The 20,565-nt window shown below is 46.2% G+C and overlaps 1 protein-coding gene across 7 annotated transcripts in view; it reads left to right on the plus strand.

The window, feature by feature from the left end:
- The window catches only part of LOC108163995 (innexin shaking-B), a 194,295-nt gene that overhangs the window by 64,809 nt on the left and 108,921 nt on the right, over positions 1–20,565 (plus strand). The window lies entirely within an intron of this gene.

Below are 20,565 nucleotides of genomic sequence, written 5' to 3' on the forward strand. Positions count from 1 at the left end.
GACTGCTGTTGAACGCTTTATGGCTGCCCCTGCCCCAGCCCCTGCCCCTGCCCCTCTGGCGGTCAGGTCCATTGTGGTCTGCTCATCTGTGTCCCCTGTCCCGTGTCTGCCAAGTTTTGTAGCCCCTTCCCCCCTCCTCCACCCCAGAGCTAAATAGTTGCTAACTTTTTTGGTGTATACCGTGAAGTAGTACGATATGTATGTACCGCTTCCCGGCTCTCCCCCCCCCCCCCTCTTTGGACACTTTAAATTACACACAAATTGGCAGAATTTTTTTTTTTTTTTTGTGTCCCGAATTCCCATTTTTGGCCGTTGCCTTTGACAAGTTTTTCTGTACGGCTGGAAAAAAAGTTGTGCCAGTCGTAAAAATATCTGGATATATTCCACAAATTGGTTGGGGATATCATGGGATATCCACAAGAAAAAAAGAAGAAAACATATTTAAATTAAATATATTTCCCATCAATTTTTCCAGAAATATTTCATATATTTTTGGTAGGTTTTTTTCCCTTAACAAAAAGACAAAGTCGGTTTTGTGTGGCTTTTCTTGATCTCTTCTTTGTTGGGTTTTGCCAGACTTGTTTCTTGTTATTTTGTTGTTGTTTGAACTGCCAGAGTATTAAGTGCTGGCTGCGGTTGATGTTGTCTATGTTGCAGCCGCAATATAAATTGCAATTGAATGTTTGATTGAGGCGACGGCGACAGCTGCGACGACAGCAGCCCCAGAGATTGACAGTCGGAGTCGAAGTCGGAGTCGGAGGCACAAGTTTTCCCGAAATCCATACAACTTTGTTGGCCAACTACGATATACAGAGTCGGCTATACAATACATATGTATTTCTATGCCCAGAGTCGGTTTTAATTATGATTTCTGCTCAGCATTTGCCCGATACTTTACTTTGGCCTTCCCTCTTGAAATTTTAATCAATTTAAATATTTATTTGACTTTAATGCTGGTTGGAAAAGCGAAAACTAAACAGTTACACCCTCAACTGCCAAGCCACTCTGGGAAAGAGAGCCCCAATGCACTTTCCATTGCTTTTGCAGATATAAAGTCCAATGTTTCGACTTTATTTCGGTCGGTAACCAGAAACTGATGAGTGAATATTCTACATTTTGTTGAGGCTTGCACTGTTTCATATACACAGGTTTCAACAGCGAGAAAATGAGAAAAAAAAAAAAATATTTCTGAGGACTTTCCTCTGCCGCAGCCAGTATTCGAACTCTGGACCTCTCGTCTCGAACACACGCTGAACTCCAGCGAGTGCAGGTGTTTTTTGTGCGCCATTTGGCCTACTCGTTGCCTACTTTTAGGGGCAGGGCAACAAGCATTTTGTTGTACAAACCATAAACAATGGAAGGCCTTTATTTTGGGGATACCTCTGAGATTGAAAGATTCGGTATGAGTATTCCATCTTCAGTCGAAAGCTGACTTGATTTGATGACATTAATAATTCTATATGATTTCCAGTAAGCAGTGCCTCAAGCCACGATTTTGCAGCTTCTCGCTCGCGCAGAAGATACTCGCTAGAAGGAGGAGCGAAAGGGCTCGCGCCGAGGCTACTCGCTGCAAGGAAGAGCGAGAGGGCTCGCGCAGAAGCTACTCGCTGCAAGGAAGAGCGAGAGGGCTCGCGCAGAAGCTACTAGCTAGAAGGAAGAGCGGGAGGGCTCGCGCAGAGGCTACCCGCTGGAAGGAAAAGCGAGAGGGCTCGCGTAGAAGCTACTCGCTGGAAGGAAGAGCGAGAGGGTTGCACGTGGCCTGAGACAGCGAGAACGCATTGACGACAAAATCGCAATAAACTGCTTGAAACCGAAAGGATAAAGCCCACACTTATATCTTTTTCCACGTTAAAAAATGGCTCATAGATACATTTATTTGTCTTTTGTTTTTTGAGTACAAATTGGATCAATTTGTGGGTTATTTGCCGGCTCACGTTTCCCACTTATTCTGCTGACTGTTCTGTTCCGTTCTGCTCTGCTCGACGAGAACCCAGAGCCGAACAAACAATAATGGCAAGCAGTCGACTCGTCTGTGGTTGCATGAATTACGGGGTTAATTAGAAGTTTGACACGAGGCATGAGGCATTTACAATATGCAAAGGGAATAAATGCATATATAGTATGTATTTTCAGCTCCAAGAGCAGCTGTCGTTGCATTTTCATGGCACGTACCAGGCACAGACGGGCCCTGGGATGCCACCACAGCACACGGTGATGTTGCGCTTGAAGGGGGTCTCGGTCGTGGTTGGATCTCCCCCTCCAGAGGAGAGGGACCTATCCCCCGGATAGGTCTACTGCGAGACGGGTGTTGGGGAGGATCTACCACCGCTCAAGAGCAGAGCCAAAGATCTCAGATCTTCGCGTAGGGTCTCGCTGTGAAGCCCCGGAGGGTTAGTCCGTTTCGTTGACTGTACCACACTTTTGGAGATTCTCAGCCATGGAAAATACCCACTCAGATACTCTAGTTCCCTGCATAAATAATGCAAAAGTGTGAAAAGACACAAACACACGGACATGTGGAGCAAAGAGAGGCAACATTTGCTTAGCTTTGCACCAGAAACAGAACCAGAAACAGAAACAGGACGAAGGGATTACAGAGGAGTGGTGCCATGAGTGGCAGGAGCAGCAGCAGCAGCAGCAGCAGCAGTTTTCAATATCAAAAACCCAGTCGTTGAGGCCCAGAGTCACGCCCGTTTGGCCAGCTTGCACTTGTTTATCATTTATTACTGCAGTCGGAGGGAAAATCTGTTGCCAGCTGCATCTGCATTTCACTCTGTTTGTCTTTTGTTCAACTTCCACTTCCACTTCCATTTCCACTTCTACTCTGGGCTCCTCTCTGCGCTCCTCTATTTTATTTTTTATTTTCTTTGAATTTTTGCATATATTTTTTTACCATTTTGTCCGCCTGTACTCCCACTCGTTACTCCCACTCGCAACTCCTACTCGTACTCGTTTGCAGCTGAAATGTCAACTTGAAAATGGAGAAGATATGCATTTAAGGATATGGGTATATGGAACAAATAATGGATGTCCCTGGGGTGGAATGGAATGTGCAGATTTCTATATATTTAGGAAGTAGAATTTGTACAAATTTTAGGCAGGGCAGGGCAGGGTCTTCCACTTTAAAGCCTGGGTTTTTTTTATAGAAACAGCAACAGATTCCAAAAGATTCCTCCTAAGCCCTGGCCTGTGCTTTTCTTTAAACAATACAATGAAAAATGCATGCCACATAATGGGGTGCTTGGGGTACAGACCGTAGAGCGTAGACCGTAGACTGTTGATTTATTATTTATAAATTGTATAGATATACGCTTTCAACACTCCACAAGATTCCCAAAAGATCTGGTAATACCACACACAGATACTCAGATACAGATGCAGCAATTCAATTTCATAAGCCAAAAACGTAAAAGGATGCCTGCCTGTCCTGCCCCAAAGGGGCACACCTACACGGCAGGGGGGGTCACACAATGAGTTGCAATTGCAGCTGTGTATCTGTGTGTGTGTGTGTACACCTCGTTTCTTGCTCGGTTGATAAAGTTCATTTACCTTTTAGCGTTTATCTAAATGCTGTTTCTGCTGCTGCACCCTCGCACGCTCGGCGCTGCAGTGGCAGTGGCAAAAGTGTAATTGTCTATCTTATGCTTTACATTTGCACAAACGCACACACATAGATACACAGATACACAGATACATGCACACATATGCAAGCGCTAACTTTGTTTGTTTGTTTGCATTTGGCGCTGCTTGAGTTGAGAAATACTCCACGATGTCGTCTCGCAGACTGCCTGAATCCATTTGTATACGTCCCTGTATACATTTGTGTGTGTGTGTGTGTGTGTGTGTGTGCGCTTGCACTTGAGTCTCTGTATGAGTGTGTGACATTAGTGCAGCGGGTCATGCCATATTCCATGCTCCCCAGCCCATCCCGAACCCAACCATCCCGCCATCCGCCGTCTTCGCGCGTTTTGAACTTGGTTTTATGACCGAAGCCAAAGTCAAAAACAAAATGAAATGCTGGGCAACAAAATTAAGGCAAAAGTCTCTTAAGTTTTGATTGCGAAACATTTGAATCGGAATTTCGAAAGTTTTCCCAAAGATCATTACGAGTTTGTCGCCCCGCAACAAAGGGTGTTCTGCCATTCGCTGGAGTCTGGCGAGAGGAATTCGGAGTGAATGTCCATCCGGTTGGAACGACCAAGGACCAAGGACAGACTACTCGTATTTGCATTTAAAGAACATCTTATCAAAGAAATATACACTCAAAGAAACAGAATACTCGTTTTGAGGCCATGGATGATCGGAAAGCCGACTCCAGAGGTGACCAGCACCTCATCAGCATAGTCCAAGAGAGTCCTTTAAGTCTTAACCTCATGGACATTCCTTCGGAAGGTGGCCAGGACCTTATCAGCATAGTCCACAGTACTCTACTGTCTCCTGTCTCCTATCCTGTCTAGTAGTCCTTTGTAGTCCTCGGCTGCCCACATTGCCCTTTCAATTCCATTAAATTATAGCCCACCCTTTTGGGGGCCCATGAAAAACTCTCTCATAAATATCTGATGGATATCTTTTGCAATTAGCTCATTTGGAATTTAATTTCGAGCTTGTTTTCGACTTCAATTCAATTTCCGCTCTTCAATTTTACGCAATTAATAGTTGAAGTTCTCTGCCGAGCACCCAATAAATTGAATTTAATTTTCCCGCATGCCCTACTCGTTTCCCCTATATTATGCAGGTTCAAAGGTAGATATATTTTTATATAAATATGGGTGTGTGTGGGCTGTGTATATCGGGCATTGTGCGGTTGTTGCTGTTAACATTTATTGCGATTTTCTTATATGAACTTTTTGCACTGTTAAATGAAATGTTTTATTTCCAATTTCCACCATTGGGTGGGTTGCCATGGGGCCCTCTTGGCATTCCATTTCAATTTCACTTGAAAATGCACTTCGCACAGGCACCGCTCGCTCGTCGCTCGTCACTCGTCGCTCGTCGATCCGCGAACCACTCGTAGAAATCGGAGAAATCAGAGAGGCGCCCGGCCCAAACGCAATTACACGACTTTCGCGTCGAGGAGGCACGGAGTTCGCGGATTGCGTTGCCCATGGAGAGGAGACGGCGATGCCGTATAAAGCATTGGCAAAACTTCATTACTAATTCCATTTCCCCACATATGCTACTCCTCCTCCTTCTCCTCCTCCTCCTTCTCCTCCTCCTCCTCCTCCTCGTGTGCTGCTAGCAATTTCTTTTTCAAATTTCATCTTAAAAAAATTGCCTGGCAGCCATAGAACTATAATTGAAATATAAATTGCTCTAAAGTGGCTCTGGAAAAGATCCCAGTTGGCGGAACAAGGCGCCAAGAGGTGTTCTTTAAGTCCATAGTCCAAAGACCTTTACGTTTCAGGATTTTCTATAGTTTTTAGCCTGGGTTTTCGGGAGATTGAGGTGTCTTTGGGACCAAGATACCAAACCATCGGTTCAGAGGAGTGCAAAAGGTGCCTTGAAGTTGGGTGCAGTGCAATCAAATCATTATCAATGATATTCGCTTGGTCCTAAGCTGCCTCTGAAGGACTCCTAAGAGTCCTCTTAACGATTTCTAAGCCAGGGAACTTCATATCGAGAAAACTTGAGACTAGTTGGATGATCGATTCTCCATAGAAACGAGGGCCATCCTCTGGAGTTTCCCTTCATCCTAGATGGCAAATACCCAAAATCGTGCGACTCGAATGGAAGCCCCATATGATATATGTATCTGTCACTCTTTTGGAATTAAATTCCCTATAAAGCCCCCCCTTTTGCCAAACATTCTCATTCGTTTGAGATGTTTTCTAGGCGTGGCCTGTCGCTGGTCCGTTTGATTGCTTAAAGACGAAATGTCGAAAATGTTGTACGAATTTATTCATCAATTTGTATTCCCATTTGATGGCATTCTCTTTCTCTGCGACTATCTCTTTTCCTCCTTCGTTTTAGGGGTCTGCATGTGTTTCGCTGTCGGTTTTTGCCCACGATTTGGTGCACCCAATCGACCCATAAACCCAGTTATTTACTTAGAAGCGCCTTTTAACTATTTTTTTTTTCTACTTTGTTGCCCCCTCAGCCCCCCTCAGCCCCCCTGGCCACCCCCTGCCACCGCTGGCACACTGCTAGTGCAACGTTTCAATGCTTCCTCTGCCACTGCTGTGGCAATGCCTTCTTATGCCGCTGCTGCTGCTGCTTTAATGGCGGGCTGCGCTGCTTCTGCCGCCGGCTGTCGGCTTTTTGCATTAAATCAACGCCGCCGAAGCCTCCGGAGGAGCCACCGCCACCGCCGCCAACAATAATCAACAGAGAAAGAGAGAGAGAGGGAGAGAGAGAGAAAACTTTGGCCGCAATAAAAGCGAGAATACCCCCTCGTTTCCGGTTGCACCGTGCCCCTGCCACCTCACTGCAGTGGTGCAACCAATTTCAATTGCAATTCGAACTCCAATACGAGAATTCGTTTCAATTTGTTGGTTGTGCCCCAAGCCTCCACCCTCTTCAACCACAGGGGGGGGCACCATTGGGGGTAGGCATAGGTGTGTGTGTTGCCAAGAATTCATTCGCGCACATGCAAATAAGGTCAACGTGCGCTGGCCGCCGCCGCCGCCGCCAAACGACGTCAGTCAGGAGTAACGGCAGCGGCATGCACCCCCCATGCAGCAGCAGCAGGGAGGGAGGGAGGGGGGGAGGGAGACTGAGCCAGAGACAGAGAGGCGTCCCATTTAGTAGGAGGCACAGCAGCAGCAGCAGCAATGCCGGAAAGTTTGCAACACTGCGGCAACCGCATGACTGAATGATGGCAGAGGTTTGATGGGAGGAACTTGCATGATGGGCATGGGGCATGGGGCATGGGGCATGAACGAGGGCGAACGAGTGTCTGTGCCGCTTGTTTGCTGCCACGTTGCCATTTGGCACATTTCGAATGAGCGAACGAGAGAGAGAGAGAGCCAAGGGGAAGCCCGAGAGGAGCGAGACGGGGGGACACGGATTGATAAAGATGGAGAGCGGGGGGAGCAGGGGGGGCAGGGGGATAGTGTGTGTGAGAAAACTGCAGTTCCTTTTGATTCTTGTTTTGTGCTGTTTTTGCAATTGCAAACGTTTAGCGAAAGGCGACCTAAAACACAGCTGGAGAACACGCAGCACACACATCGATGGAGACAGTGAGACAGGAAGAGAGGGAGGGAGAGGGGGAGGGAGGGAGAGGGATAGAGAATATCAAAGCTACAGGTATGGCAGAGGATGGGGATAAAGGGGAAGGCTACGGTCGAGGTACATCATTGAAATTCAATGAAAATTGGGGACAACTAAGACGCGATAAAAGGGTAAAGAAACGACAAACCAGAGAATAACAGAACGAAATGGGTCAAGTATTGCATCAGCGAAAAAAAGGGGAATACCATTCAATACCATAAAACAACGAGTTAAAAAAATGCATCAGAACTAATAAGAATATAAAAAAAAAAAAAAAAAAATTAAACAAACAAAATTTGCAAAAATTAGTAAAAAAAAAAAAAAAAAAAAAATTAAAATTAAACAAACTAAATTTGCAAAAATTAGTAAAAAAAAATAAATACAAATTAAACAAACTAAATTTGCATAAATAAGTAAAAAAAAAAAAATAAGAAAAATTAGAAGAAAAAGAAAAAAATATATAAAATTAATATAAAGTATAAAGAAGCTCAAATAACAACTGCAAATACATTAATTAGTTTAATTTAAAAAAACATAAATTAAAAAAACCTTAATGAATAGGAATAAAATATATAAAAATTAATATTTATTATAAAGAAGCCAAAATAACTATTGGGAATACACAAATTAATTTAAAAAAAGGCAATACAAATTAGTAAAAAAAAACTTAAGTAAAAAAGATAAAAATATATACAAATTAATATATAATACAAAAACGCACAAATTACATATTCAAATATGTTAATCATTTTATTAAAAAAACATTCAAAATAAAAAAAAACTTAAATTAAAAGGAATAAAATATATAAAAACTAATATTTAATATATAAAAGCCAAAATAACAATTGCATGCACAAAAATTAATTTTTTTTAAAATTACACCTTAAAAAACTGAGTAAAAAAAACAGAAAAAACTTAAATAAAAAAGATAAAAATATATAAAAACTAATAAATAATATAATATTTGCGAATACATTAACGAATTTATTTTTTTTAAATATATAAGTAAAAATAAAAAAAATCTTAAATGAAAAGAAATAAAATATAAAAACTAATATTTAATATAAAGAAGCCAAGATAGCAATTGGAAATACACAAATTAATTTTAAAAAAAAATACACAGCAATAAAAGTGAGTAAAAACAAAAGAAAAATTAAATGAAAAAGAAAAAAATATATAACAACTAATATATATTACAAATTCGTAAAAAAAACGAATTAAAAGACAAATAAAAAAAATGAAAAGAAAAATAAAAAAATATATAACAATTAATAATAAAACAAAGAAATAAAATAAAATTGCGAATACATAAATTAATTAAAAATAAAAACAAAAGAAAAAAAATTAAATTTACAAAAAAAATAAATAAAAAAATGTATGTAAATAAAAACTAATAAATAATACATAAAACTGTATTGATTAGGTTTCGATAACATATTGCTACTTTTCAGTGACTAAGTGCTTTCAAAATTAAGTAAAATAAATTGGAAATTAAGATAAACTGGTCCAACTGGTCATTCCGCTGGCCAAAGAAGAGCTTCCCCTTTCAATCAAGAACCAATATCATTTTCTGCCACAAAATGTACGATAAATGTGCACAATATTTGCTTAAATAATTGCACAAACTGCAATGTTGTTGGATCCTTTAGGCAAACGTTTCGAGACCCAAGCAACTCCTTTGGTAAATCTGAGAAATCGGTGTGAACTGAATGGGATAAATGAATTAGGGGGGGGGGGGGGGGGGGGGGGGGGCACTTTCCACTATCATCTTCCTCTAGTGCTTTTCAGTTTATTTGGGCTCTCCTCCTGCCGCCCGCCACCCACATTCTCCCCTACGAAATGGACCCCACAATTCAACTCATTTCAGATTTAAATTCAGTTGATCCCTCCCCTGTGATGGGTGGAATATTTATGCATACAAATCGCATAATGGAATGAGGGAAAGAGATGCCAGACAAAATTGCATTCAAATGAAGAACATTTAAGAGAAAATCAACAACAGAATTGCCCAAAAAATGCCAACAAGGAGTGGAGGGGGAAAGAGTTTCAGGGCCTCTCCCTCCTGCCACTAAAGGGTATCATAGAGTCGAAAGTATTGGCTGGCTTTTGGCTAAAATACGCTCTATTTGGCAACAACACTGCAGGAGGGGGGTGGATATTGGGGCCAGGAGGCTGAGTGGCTGGGGGTGGGCCGTAAGTGGAGCACAGGGCGGGGGCGGACAGAAGAAGAAAAGAGAGAACTCTCGCTTCGTTTCAATCAATTAAGCGCCAATAATTAATTCAATTGATTTCGTTTCATTCTCACACCCAGCCCCGCCCCCCAATCCCACCCACCCATCGACCATTGAGCGCCACAATGTCGCGGCTGGGGCTGGGGGTGGGTTTGGGCTTGGGTTTTGGGCTGTATGTCTAAGGCCATTTGGATCCCGAATCTGCCATTAATTCATTTTAAAATTTATGGCCTACAAATGACCCAAACGGGATGTCAGAAACGGCGGACTTTTCGCCGATTAAGCCACTTTTAATCGAGACAAGCGCCTGCAAAGGATGCCCCACATTCGAGTATATGTGTATAATTTATATAAATTATTGCAGATTTATTTTTTGGGGTCTTTGATGGGCAATTTAATGGCTTCGACAGCTGCTGCGTATGGCAGGGATTTGGATGGATCCATGTCCTTCCGCATAATCCCCGACCGATTCGAGCGCATGAATTATTGTGGACAAATGTGCAAATTTCCAGCCATCTTCTCGGTATCTGTATCTGGCTCAACATCTACATACTTGTCAGCATTTAATATGAAATCTTTTCTTTTGCCTGGGGGGTTTTTTCTTTTTGCACACACTTATCCAAGAACTTCATAAATTCTCTTTTCCCTTTTGCAGGTGAGTCCCCTCCACTTCACTCCACTCGAGACTTTTGTTGAATGTAAGCCAAAAATCCATTTACATAATAAGATACGAGAGTTTCGAGGCAAAACAATCCCCCCCCAACCCATGGACACTGGAACTTTGTTCGACTAATGCCACATAAGTCATACACATGTGACTCATACACTCTCCCTCGCTCTCTGCCCCACCAGCCATTCCGCCTCGGAGTGGAGTTTGGCAAGAAAATTAACAAAACATAAATCGTGCCAGGGCACTTTTGCATGATAGAAAAACCCAAACACTCTCACGAGTACAGTACAGGCCCTAGCCTGGACATTTGCTGGATTTAATTACAATCAGGGGCTTGGAAAATGCCCACAAAATTCTGAAGAAATATAGAGCTGACAGAACAGCTTGATCCAAGCCATAAATACCAGAGAATTGTGAGCCCAAAGTCGAGAAAGGGCCGGGCCCTCTGCTATCCCACATGGCAGAAGAGTCTTTGTCGTTTGAGATCTCTTTATTTCACTCTCCCTCTCTCCCTCTCTCTCTTTCTCTCTCGCCAGATCCTTAGCAGGGGCTCTACACACCTACGAGTGTATCCAAAATTCCATTCCAATGAGCACTCGCACCACATAATCCATTCTCGAATGTTCTGTTCGGGCTCAAAAGGAAACTTCGACATTCAGACCGGGGGCCATTACTCTTTCCGTACCACCACCCCCTTCACCCTCTTTGGCTGTTTGTACACTTGAGTCGAACGCCGCCAGGGGGCGCCCACTTTAAAAGGCGCCCACAAAAACGAAGAAAAACCAGAAAGAATTCACACTATAAAATCATAAATTACGCCATTTAAGTGGGTCAAATGGAGGCATTTGTGCGGAAGACACCCCGCTAAGGGGTTCGCCAGAGAAGTGGGCGGTGGGTGGTCGGTGGTGGAAGGGGGGGGGATTGCTTGGGCCTACGACTGCGGTGCTTTTCCATGTTACTGGGTCACTGCAGGCACACACAAATTGCTGGCCCAGGATGATGGTTGGGGGGCGGGGGGCGGGGGGGCCTGGCGGTTGGGTCTCCTCCTCAATATAAATGAGCAATGTTGGGGCCACCCTCCACCCCTGGCTGTTGAGCAAAAAGAAGCCGCAATAAAACAAACGAAAAATGGGAAACCGAACGACGACGTCATCGTCAATTGTTTGCTGCTGCTGTTGTTGTCGCAGTGGCAATTATTGCAAAACAAGAAGGTTGCCCCAAGCCCCACTACAACCCCCCCAACCCGTCCGGCTCCTGCTGCTGCACCGACCTTGTCAGCATTTTCGTCTTGTGCTGCAGTCACGTTGACAATTTTTCCAATTGCCACTCCATCTCTTTCTCGCTCTCTGGCGGTCCCTGGCGCTCCCCTGGCGCTCCCTTCCGCTCCCTAGCGCTCCCCTGCGCTCCCCCTGCGCTCCTTCAGCAATAATCAGTTAACTGAAGAGGTTCATGAGGGAGGAGAGAGGGGCTATGCTGCCCCTAATCAATATTGCTGCTTGCTGGTTGAGTTCTGGTTGCACGTCTCGCTGCCGCATTAGCGAGTAAAGACCAGCGAGAGGGCCAGAACTAGAGCAGAGGAGTGAAGACCTGCCGCTACCGAGGCAGGAGATATGGAGATATGCTTCCAGGAAGTATGCTCAGATCTGCTTGAAAACATGAAGACCAAAGCCGTCTGTAGACTGTGGCTATGGCTGATCCGGAAGGGTATTCGGAACAAAGTCAAACTGTAGCTTCGCTTGATTCGCTTTCATGTTCTGTCCACCAACTCCAATCCCTCCTCGTTCCTATCAGCACTGTCCCATGTCATGTCATGGCTGAAAAGAATGGCCTGGGATGGGGGTTATGGCTCATATGTCGCTCGGTTTACGCCACCTTTTTTTTTGCAGTCTCGCCCTTGACCCCAATCGATGGTAACGGTAATTTCAGGGCATTTTTTTTGAGACACACACACACACACACACACACACACACAAGGCTCCCGGGCCCATAAAAGTAAGCAACGAATAATGCCCGTGCACTCGCTGGAGAACGAGTGAAAAGGTCAAGAGTTCAACTACTGTAAAGTGCACGGAATTCCTATTTGGATGAAGGACTCGCTCATGCCGATAGTTTGGTTTCCCTATCGGCACTATCGGTTTAAAAGCCATCACTTTGCTGGTTTTCGGGTCTTCGGCTCAATTCCCTTTTGCCAAATGGGGCTAATGGATGGATCAGGAAGGGGAAGAGGGTTAAGCACATTTTTGTGTCACTTTTGTATGCCATGCACTTGTCCTCCTCCCATCTGCCACGCCCCCTAATTGCCATAGTCATTCCCCCCCACATTTTCAGTGATGTTTTTCTCAGTTTTTTTTTTATGCAATGTGCATTTCATTTCGAGTGTAATTTTTTGAAATATTCCCAGAGCCAGAGAGAGAGAGAGAGAAGAGGTCCCTGAATCCTTGTTCCCTTTTAGCCATCCCTCTCTGTCTCTCCGCCTCTCTCCATCTCCCTTTGTCATTCACTTTTAGCATTGTTATTATTATCCATCCGCCATCCTTGTTGTTCTGTGGGGGTTTTGGCTGGGATCTAGGTCGCTTTTTGAATATATTGTTTGTATCTAAGATTAGTGATCCAGATATCACACACACACACAGGCTCAGAATGGCATATCATTTGCATAGTTAGACAGCGATGGCCACAAGTCGATATGGAATTTAAGCCACATTTAAACGCGGCCAACAACAACAACAAAACCCAAACGAAAGCAAATTTGTAACCAGAAAAAAACCCCAGAGTATTTTAAATATTTAATATTTAGAGGAAGAGTTTTCAAAGGAATTCCTAGAGGTTCCTCCCCCCGTCCTGGGAGATCTAACCACAGTTCATCGTAGTCCCCCCCCTCTTTATGGCATATGAATGTTATCCCATTTCAAAAACCGCCAAAGACACAGGACTCTGAGTCGAAGAGTCGAAGAGGGACTATTAAATGAATTTAAGTGGCTTACTCGCTCTCGTTCGAAGCAATTGTCAGTGCATTAATGTCAAGTACACGAGGGGTTCGAGCAGGGGAACGGGCTGGCGACAATGGCAGACAGGAAACGGAAACGGAAACGAGCAGCAGAGTCTAAAAATCCATTTCCATGTGTTCTTTGCTTGGTCTCTGGGGTTTATTTTTATTTGGAATTGCCTGCAACCCCCCCGAATTCCGGGTCCATAAAGATTTCTGGCTTGGGGAGTGGAAAACAGAAGCATAAAATCAAATTACAAACTAATATTACTCACAGTGCGTTTACTTTTCCGTATCGTTAGTTTTCACTGTCAACCGAGGGGGCACAAGGGGGGCACAAGGGGGTGGAAAATGCAGCAGAAGCGGAAACAAACAAAGACAAAGGGCAGCCCCATAAAAGGGGGGGAAAGGCAAACAAAATACACACAAAAGGAAAACCAACAGAACAGCAAACATGAAACAGCAAGAAAGCCAGTTATCCATGTGTGTGTGTGTGTGTGTGTGTGTGTGCTTGTGTGTGTGTGTGTGTGAGGCCATCAAACAATGCCAGAAATAATATAAGGAATTTTGTGTCGACGTCATCGATACGCAAAAATGACGCGGTGCCCCGGGAATGGGCCATCTCTGGCGTCAGATATTGCCCCCGAAACTCCACCGAAAACTGTACATAAATAGGGGGTATTCACGCACCAAGGCGGGCATATATTTTGGAATAATGGTTTCAATAAAATTGTGCCCTTAAGCACTTACTTTGTGCCATCCCAATCAATCAATCAATCCTGTTTCAATCGCCGAATGAAGTTCCTTGGCATCCCGTAAAGGGTATTCATTTACGATACGACGCTCGGCCGCGGTTGCATGTTCGTTTGTTGTTATATTATGTATGGCATTGGGGCCACAAGGCATCAAAAAATCACGTATACGTCGGCGGTGGCCGGTGGCCGGTGGCCGGTGGCGTCGTTGAGGCTTATCTGCTTTTGCCCCGCTCCGTGGCTCCGCGGTTCTCCTTTTGCCTTTTGCTTTTGCTTCTGTTTTCCCATAATCGCAAGCGCCATAAAAAACGCATTGTTTATGCGACGTAATTGGACACCAACGCTGCCCCAGCCAGAGTCCCTGTGCCACCCCCAAAAAGGCTGGGCATTTGGTCATCATCGGATCTTGCTCGACCATTTTCAATGCCATTAAAAGCGTCCATTGAGCGTGTCCATACAAAAGGGAGCTACCCCCCGGAGACCGAACACGTACCCCTCCTTCTGGTCGCCCTCCTCCTCCTGTTCGCCCTCCTCCTGCACCTCCTCCTCCTGCACTTCCTACTCCTGCTCCTCCTCCTCCTGCTCCTCCTCCTCCTGCACCTCCTCCTCCTGGAGCTTTGCACGCTTGTTGTCCGCTAATCCTTCGCGCATTTTATGCTCTTCACTGGGCCAAAGCCCACACACCACGCTGAAAAACCATGAAAAAATGAAACATCCCCGAGAGGCCCTCCCCCCCTCAACAATTCCTAGACCTGTCAAGGCTTATACCCCGCAAAAGGGAGCAAACGAAAAACAAAAGAAAACCAAAGGAAAGCCCTATCTTCAGAGGCCCAAACCGTGATTTTGCTAGTGAAAATTTCAGGGATTCCCTTGGCTTTAGGTGTCTACGATATATACTCTCTTTAGAGCGATCTGGGAAGGAAGAGTAGGAGCCTGGACAGAGCCTGTGAAGGCCAAATAGCAGCTCTATAGATGGCAGATGCTTTAAAGGCTATATTCTAGGGGTATTTCTATGGCGGGTGGGGTGAAGAATTTAAGCCTGGGGGACAGCCAGAGTGACAGCCTGGACAGGGCATGTCCCTGGTGGAGGGCACATCTATCGATCCTGAAGAACAAGTTCCAGAACAAGGCCAAAACTGGCTGTTGCTGTCCGATCTGATGGCCGAGAAGGTCAACGACGAGGGGAACGTGCTGCTGCGGGACCTGAAGGACCTAAAGGACCCGAACATCCAACCCTCAAGTCCCTGTTCGACACTCGACTTTCAAAATGATATATATTCTTCTTAGTATTTCCCCTCTCAGTGAAAATCTATTGGTGGAAATGGAAACATATTCAATTATCGAATCAGTGAACAAATTTCTTCATTTATGCATTTGTGGGGTCCATCCGGGGAGTCCCTGCAAGCACTGCGGCTGCATGTTGCAGCCATGGAAATCCATCTTAAATTTTGGAGCTTATGTAAATCGGGAGAGAGGGAGAGAGAGGGACAGAGCGCTGGGCAAACAAGTTTTGAAGCGATTTCCGGTTTAGTTTCTGTTGGAACATAATTTCTTCTTTTTTCTTTTTTTTCTTTTATTTTTGCATAATTTTTGTTTTCTTTTGGTTTGGTTTTTTTTTTTTGGCAGCCCAAAACTTTTTTGGCCACACACGAACACACACAAACACACACACACACACGCATAAAGCTCGTCGAAAATTTCAAATTAAAATTCTGCAAAGTTTGCCTTGTTCCCCGTTCTATCTCTCTCTCTCTCTCTCTCTGGTGTGAGTGTGTGTGTGTGTGTGTGTGTGTGTGTGTGTGTGTGTTTGGGCAAACACTGCGCATAATTTTGCTCAAATCTTTGACAAATATTTTCACATGCTAATTTCACGTGAGAGGCGGCCCAAATACCAAAAAGGCAAAACGAAACTTTGTTTGCCTTGAAAACCCCTCCAGCCGCCCACCAGCCGCCCTGCCCCGCCCATCCTCTGTCCCAGCGAAAAGCTAAGCCCTGTTAGCCCTAAACCCGGCCCACTTTTGGCAAATGGACCAAAGGATTTATTGTGGCATAATAAAATTCCTTGGGATAAAACAAGCCAAGAAAATTGTCAGCGTTCCTCAACTTTTCAACGACGCAGAGAGGGGAGAAACCCAACTATTTCGAAACTTCAGAGGGGGGGGGGGGGGGGGGGGGGGGGGGAGATACTTTCTTAAGAAAGGCAAGGCCAAAAAAAAAACACACAAAGTAATTTGCTGCCTGTCTGCGAAAAATGACGACAGAAATTGAAAATTTACCCAGAGAGGGAGAAAAAGGAAGTCCTCTCTAGTTTCGGCAGTGAATCTGTGGTCCTGCCTTCCCTCTGATCTATTTCGAATAAGTGGGTGGAGGGGGGGGGGGGGGGGGGGGGGGGAAGTCTGGCAACCAAATTCTCATTTGCCGCCGCGCCGTTGGCTATAATTAAAGCACACGCACACCTCTTTGCCGCAGGACCGCAGGAGCGCAGGAGGTGTCCGGGGAGTCTGGGGAGTGTCTTTATTTTCAACCTGCTTCGACTGGCATTAAAACTGGGCCAAAAGCATTCCTTAAGCTTGCCACCAAATTACACGCAACCCTGCTATCCCCCCCTCCGGCCCCTTCCCCCCCTTGGGCCACACGTAGTTAAAAAACTTTTCGTTTGCAATTTTTCTTGAGCTGGCAGCGCCATTATTTGCGGCATTTGGCCATACCCAAGCCGCATGCCACATGCCCCCCCAGGCGCAGATCCATGCAACGTGCAGCTCTCTTGGGTACTTCTTTAGGCCAAACACCTCGTTGAGTCCTCGTGCCTTTGGACTTTTCCTGTGGCAAATGTGGGCGGTGGTGCATCATTGCGCTGAGCCAAGCATCAACACTCTCTCTCTCTCTCTCTCTCTCTCTGTGGCGGAGCTCCATCTCCCTGCCTCCTCTCTGGTGGCCATACATCTGTCAGGGACTTCGGGGGGCTTGGAGTACATTTAATTTTTGGCTTTCAGAGCAGTCCCAGCAGCAGACTTGCGAAAGCATCAATCACCGACACAGAGATTGATGTGTGTGGCCCCCCCCCCCTTGACCCTTGCCCCACCCCTTTTGCCTACTAATTAGCCAGCCGGATAGGATTTCCCTGCCTAGGCCGAAAAAGAGCCAAATCATTTCGCTTTCAGGGCAATTCTATTACCAATAATTGAAACTTAAGCCTGTCCTTACCAGGACACAGGAGAGAGCGAGCACTTGGCATTCAGGAGTCAGCATTAGCTTGTATTTTCATCATTTATATGCAGGGCAGGCCCACAGGCCCCCCCCCCTGCCCCCCGCCCCCGAGAAGACAGCTTAGGAGGTTCCTCTGGAGGTCGGTGAACCCCTCGCCAGGGCAGGGTATGGAGAGCCACTGCAGTTTTGGTGGGGGAGAGGCAAGTCCTGGAGTTCCAAATGAAGCAAGGGAGTGGAGTCCTTCCCCCCTCCCCCCCCCCCCCCCCTGTGACGTAATAGATTTTACGCGCCCATAAACATTCATAAAACATTCTTGACCGTAACTCACATAATCTTGTAATCTTGTTGCATGTTCTGCCATCCCTCCCTCCCTTCCTCCCTCCCTTCTTCCTGCTTGTGTTTCATTAAATAATTCATTTAATTTGATTTGCTCACTCGCCGCCCCCTCCGTCCCTCCATCCCCCTCTCCAAGCTTCCCTTTTCATACGCGCTGGCAAATCGATTTGGAATTCTGATACAGATACAGATACAGCTACAGATACAGATACGGAATACATATACATACATCAGTGGTGGAATGGCATCAATGGCTTTTATCCTCTCACTCTGCCACGCTCCAGTGCTCCAGAGCTCCCCCTCTATCGTAATTTATTTGCAAGCGCATTCCGCCCCACCGCCCCCCGCCACCCCCTCTATGTTTGTGTGTGTCTCTAAATGGCTATTTGGTTCTGGCTTCTCTTTGTTTTTGTGTTGGTTTTGTTGCGTGGAATAACTTAAAACTGATTTAGTTGTTTTGGGATTTACAATATTTTTATGGACTTTTGTGCACGATTTGGCATTCCCCAAAAGGGGGGTGGGGGCGGGGTGGGCTCTGCCAGGCGCTTCAGGCCCTCATTGGCTTACCTTTCTGTGGCAAGTCAATCTTGACGGCAAGCCGCCAATTGACATTGAATTGATTAAGCCATAACGCTGCACTTGGCCCCCTTTGGAGGACCTCAAAAGCCCAGCCAGTCGATTGTTCAATAAGTTTTTTTTTTTTGTCTCTGAAGGAGCACCGCTCCTCAATCCTCTAGCCGAAGGTCGTCTATACGTTTTGATTTTAATTAGAAAGAAAAAAAGGCTGTGCTGATGGGTGGCAAGGGTTGTGGTGCCACACATTTTCGTTGCAGTCAGCAGTTCTGCAGCTCTGCCGCTTGGCAGTTCTGCTTGAGGTGAGTGCCACAGACGAGAACATCAATCAAGGCGACAGGCGGGAGGCGGCAGGCGGCAGGCGGGGGTGCCAGGCGGGGGCGGCAGGCGGCAGGCGGCAGGCGAAGCAACTTGTCTCAAGGTAGAGGTTTCCTCCTCCCACACAAAAATGGGGGCAGGGCTGCTGTCCAGTCAGCAGAAAATTCCTTTTGATGTCGCTGCAGAAAATCTGCAGATGAGGGAAAGGACGAAGCCGATGCCGCGCGTGTTTATCTATTCACAGTCCCCTTCTAATCAGCTGATGATGATGGGAATGGGGATGGGGATGGGGATGGGGATGGGGCTGATATGATGATGGCGACAATGCCAATGATGAGCGATGGCTCGGTGGGTCGAATGTTGATTTAACCCTTGGGTCCTGCCCGCCTCGTCCTTGTGGGGGCACTTTGACTAATTAGTGCGGCAGCTGAAAATGATCAATGTGGCCGCTGGACATGGGCTTTGGGCCCTAAACAAACGCCTGAGAAAAAGATTCGAGGCCCGAAAGGGTCGCCCCCAGCCCCCAGGAGATTTTTCTGCTAACCCAAACAAATCTCCGAGAGGTCTATTGTTTCCTTGGGTGCGGGGGGGGGGGAGGGGAGGGTCAGGTGAGGTCTGCATTTGAAGAAATTGAATTTTCAATTTATGGTTTCACTATCATCCCTCCCCGCCCTCTCTCACCCCCCCTGTGGCACCCCTGTTTTTTTGGTTAACTCCTCGTGTAAGCCAAAAATTTTATCACTTGACAAAAACATAAATTTCTCGTTAACCCTTTGGGAGGGGGGGGGGGGGGGGGGAGGCAGGGCACAACATATGGCCGAGGGCATGCGCTGAATTTTATGACAGGAGCAGGGGGCAGGGCCAAGGGGCAGGGGCAAGTCCGGGTACTACTTCATATTCAAGTCCCGAAAGGCTAATAAAGCATAATTTAATGAAGCATATATGGCAGGCAGTCAGTCGCTGGGCAAGGACTTCCGCTTTGTGTAAACAATAGTTTATAATTCGCACACACACACACACACACACACACACACACACACACACAGGCACACACACACGCACACATAGGCCGAGGCAATAAAAGAAGGCTGGCAAAAAGGGTTCAAACACGACTCGGGTCCGAAATGAGCCGAGACCGGCACAGTGGTTCGAAATATGACATCATGTGGCCAAGAAAGCGAAGAAACTCCGCCACGAAAGGATATTCCCCGGCATCAGTGTACGGGCCATAAGGGTGCAAATGGGAAAGGAAGGGAATGGCGGGTCTGCACTTGGACCTGGATCTGGTTAAAGGCTTAAAGTGTCCTGCGTGTGTGTGAGCCTTGAGCACACGCCTACGTGCCTGAATCATGGCAGAAAGGTCGTGATAAGGCCAGGGCAGGCCAGGCCAGGGCAGGGCAGGCCAGGGGCAGGTGAGTTCCGAGGCCCCAAGACGAGTGCCGCAATTGAAAAAGGCCCAAAGATAGATGCTGGAGGGCACCAGAGCCGTGGTCGGTCCAAAAAGAAGGCATGGACTGGCAGTGGGAACGACCACCGACCAATTTGCATTAAGTATGATTGCACTCGGTCGAGATCTGGCAATTACAGATATGGAATGTGAAAGCCAGGCCCGGCCCGGCTGCTAATTATGAGGAGTCGCGGCTTAAAGAGCAGGGAGAACTCCTGGAAAAAAGACTAAAAAGAGATGTTCTCTACCCTGAAAAATGCATCTTCCAGAGCCTGCCCTGGGCCATCGGTCCAGAGCTACCCCGATATCCACAATATAGCATTCACGAAGCTTGCCGAAAGGGTTTCCCACAGCAGAGAGAGGAATGCCCTTGATGCACAAAACACCTCTGATCAGGCGTGTTCTTCTGGATCTGGACAGATCCCTTTCGGATGGAAAATCCCGGTTTTCCTCGCCACAAGCTGTCGTCATGACGCTGTCGGCCACCTCAAAAGCTGCCAACGAATCACGCCAGGGCCTGGCTCAGTGGAGAGACTGATCGACGCTCAGACGGGGGGCACGGGTTCGAGTCCCGCCCGGCCCTGAATGACCCCGAATTTCTTTTTTTTTTCTTTTTTACTCTTCTACCGAGACAATCGGATTTGTCGGTTTTAGTTCGGGCTTTGGGGGTACGAGCTCGGGCCCACAGCCCCCTTCCCTAGCAGGTTACGTAGCGCTTTTGCCGCCCTCATTTCGCCGCCGGGTGTGGCAGGTCGGTCTGAGCTGCCTGTCACACAAGTCTGTCCGGTCCCGGGTTCGATTCCCGGTGGAGGCTGCGTAGTTAAAGTAGAAAGTGA

The sequence above is a fragment of the Drosophila miranda genome, chromosome XL (assembly GCF_003369915.1).
Source record: "Drosophila miranda strain MSH22 chromosome XL, D.miranda_PacBio2.1, whole genome shotgun sequence".
NCBI lineage: Eukaryota > Metazoa > Arthropoda > Insecta > Diptera > Drosophilidae > Drosophila > Drosophila miranda.